Genomic DNA, 3,442 nt, shown 5'->3' on the forward strand with positions numbered 1-3,442 from the left:
CTGAATTTTTCTTTTTATTTGCATTTTTGTGGCATACTCAGTGTACATTGGAAAATATTTTCCAATAATTATTTAATACAAATTGATCATAAGAACTCTAAAATCAAATGAGTCAGAAGATACATAAATTTCAGTCCTTTTTGAGGGGAGGCAGAAAAATAAGGGCTCTGAAATGTGGTTTAGTGACTAATTAGGCATTTTTGTATTGCATTTAATAAGTTATGTGGCCGAAACCGGTTTGGCTCAGTGGATAGAGCGTCGGCCTGCGGACTGAAAGGTCCCAGGTTCGATTCCGGTCAAGGGCATGTACCTGGGTTGCGGGCACATCCCCAGCAGGAGATGTGCAGGAGGCAGCTGATCGATGTTTCTCTCTCATCAATGTTTCTAACTCTCTATCTCTGTAAAGGACATTAGTTTGAAAGCCAGGAGACCTGATTCCTCTCCCTGCTCTTTCTTCCACTAACTCGAGCTGTACAACCTGGATGAATCATTTGCATTCTAGGTCTCAGCCCCTTAATCTCTAAAATGAGGGATTGAATTAGAGATAATGTACAGACTTCTTCAATCTTAAAATTCTGAGTCCAGGTATTATAAGAGATCATTTTCTTGGTTCAAACCCTGCCTTACCACTTATTCATTAAGTGACCTTAGGCAAATAATTATACATAATTTTCTAACCTTTTTAAAAATATATGTTTTTATTGATTTCAAAGATAGGAAGGGAAAGGGAGAGAGGGATAGAAACATCAATGATGAGAGAGAATCATTGATTGGCTGCCTCCTGCATGACTCTAGTAAGGATTGAGCCTGCTACCCTGGGCATGTGCCCGGACTGGGAATCCAACCGGGACATCCTGGTTCATGGGTCTCGCTCACCCACTGAGCCACACCAGCCAAGCTAACAGCTTTTTTATACAATTCACATAATTTACAATTTGTCCATTTAAAGTACAGTTTAGTGGTTTTAGTGTATTCACAGAGATTTGCAACCATCATTATAATCAATTTTAGAATATTTTCATCACCCCAAACAGGAAACCCTTATCAATTAGCAGTCACTCCCTATTCCCCATCCCACCCCACTCTCCAGCCCACTAATCTTCTGACTGTATAGATTTGCCTATTTTAGACATTTCAAGTAAATGGAATCATACAGTAATGTATGTAGTCATTTGTTACTTGGTTTCTTGGTACTGGTTTCTTTAACTTAGCATTATGCTTTTCTGTTCATCCATGTTGGAGCAGTCTCCCTAGGAAGCAAAACACTAAGATTCTCTCCTTCGGCAAACTCTAGCTCAGCTTCTCTCAGAGTTCTCCTCTTGACTAGGCCTCAACTTTGGCCTATAAAGATGAAAAAAACACTGACAGTTTCTAACAGCTCAAAGCGGCCTCCTTGGGATAACCTTAGCACCCCTTAAAGTGCCTGTCTGAGAAAACTCAAGGTTCCCCAAATTATTGACGTTTTGTTCCGCCTGACACATGAAGATAGAGCCCTGTGTCACAATCCCCAACACCCCACCCCCAACCCTTCTTGATATTTGTGATCTTTCACTTCCCTGACTTTACTGGCCCCTGCTCATCCCCCGCCCTACTTCTTCATTCTCCCTTTAAAGGACCCAGTCACTTCTGTGCAAATCAAAGTTTAGTTCACACTGTACGTACTCTTTTCCCCATTGTAATAGTATATTATGATTACAATTTAAATTTTAGTGTCTGGCTTTGTTTATCTTTGACAACACTCAAATCTATAATTCTGGCCGAAACCGGTTTGGCTCAGTGGATAGAGCGTCGGCCTGCGGACTCAAGGGTCCCGGGTTCGACTCCGGTCAAGGGCATGTACATGGGGTGGGGGCACATCCCCAGTGGGAAATGTGCAGGAGGCAGCTGATCGATGTTTCTCTCTCATCGATGTTTCTGACTTTCTGTCTCTCTCCCTTCCTCTCTGTGAAAGGTCAATAAAATATATTTTTTAAAAAAATCTATAATTCTGTCTCTGCTCCGTGTCTTTTTTCTTCTTTGAAACTGTCTTGAAGAGATTCATTTTTATAGCTTCTTACTTCTTCACATCTCATTTCTTTCGTATTCTAAATAGTCTACATATTAATTCTGTCTTAGACAAGACAGGAAATTCAAAAGTGATATAAGAAAATGTAAACATTTGACTACATAAAAAACATTTTAAGATGGCTAAAGAGAGAATTTTAATTATACAGAAATAGAATAATCAGTTATAAAAATAGACATACCAGCCCTAACTGGTTTGGCTCCGTGCAGAGAGCATCGGCCTGTGGATTGAAGGGTCCTGGGTTCAATTCTGGTCAGGGGCACATGCCCGGGTTGTGGACTCGATCCCCTGGGGGGTATGCAGAAGGCAGCAGATCAGTGATTCTCTCTCATCATTGATGTTTCTCTCTCTACCTCTCCCCTCCTTTCTGAAATCAATAAAAATTAAAAATTAAAAATTAAAAAAATATATATACGTACCAGAATGATTATTGCAACATTGTTTGTAGTATAAAAAAAAGGAATAACCTGAATGTTCATCAATACTATTTATGATTATTTACACAATTTAGCATTGAATAAACTGTGGCACATTCATTCTATGGAATATTTTGCAATTAATTAAAAATTAATTAGATCTGTATAAGTTGAATTGAAAATATCTATAATGTACGTTTAAGTTAAAAAAGAAACTTGCAAAGTAATATCCATAGCATAACCACATTCTTTTAAATAACAAAAAATAAACAAGTACTTATATACATGTGCATCTAAAGTAAGATGCATATAAAGTAAAATGTGGAAGCTTATAGACTAATCTGTTAACATTAATTACCTCAAGAGAGGGAAAATGAGGGAATTATTAACCTTTCCTTGTTTGCCTATTTTGTTTCACTTGTCACAGTGAGCATGCATTACTTTGGCAACTTTAAAACTTTAATCAAGTTTTCAGCCCTGACCGGTTTGGCTCAGTGGATAGAGCGTCAGCCTGAGGACTCAAGGGTCCTAGGTTTGATTCCGGTCAAGGGCATGTACCTTGGTTGCGGGCACATCCCCAGTGGGGGTGTGCAGGAGGCAGCTGATTGATGTTTCTCTCCCATTGATGTTTCTAACTCTCTGTCCCTCTCCCTTCCTCTCTGTAAAAAATCAATAAAATATATTTTAAAAAAATAAAACTTTAATCAAGTTTTCAACAAAACTTTATTAATAAATATAATATACTATATAATAAAAGGGTAATATGCAATTGACCAAACAGTGGAATTACCAGTCACTATGATGTACACTGACCACGACAATGCAGGAGCTGCCACCTGGTGGTCAGTGCGTTCCTACAGGGGGAGTGCTGCTCGGTTAGAAGCTGGGCTTGCCAGTGGGCTCACAGCTGGTGAGCAGAGCAGCGATGGCAGGAGCCTCTCCCCGTCTCCCTTCCTCTCTC

The sequence above is a fragment of the Myotis davidii genome, unplaced genomic scaffold (assembly GCF_000327345.1).
Source record: "Myotis davidii unplaced genomic scaffold, ASM32734v1 scaffold247, whole genome shotgun sequence".
NCBI classification, from domain to species: domain Eukaryota; kingdom Metazoa; phylum Chordata; class Mammalia; order Chiroptera; family Vespertilionidae; genus Myotis; species Myotis davidii.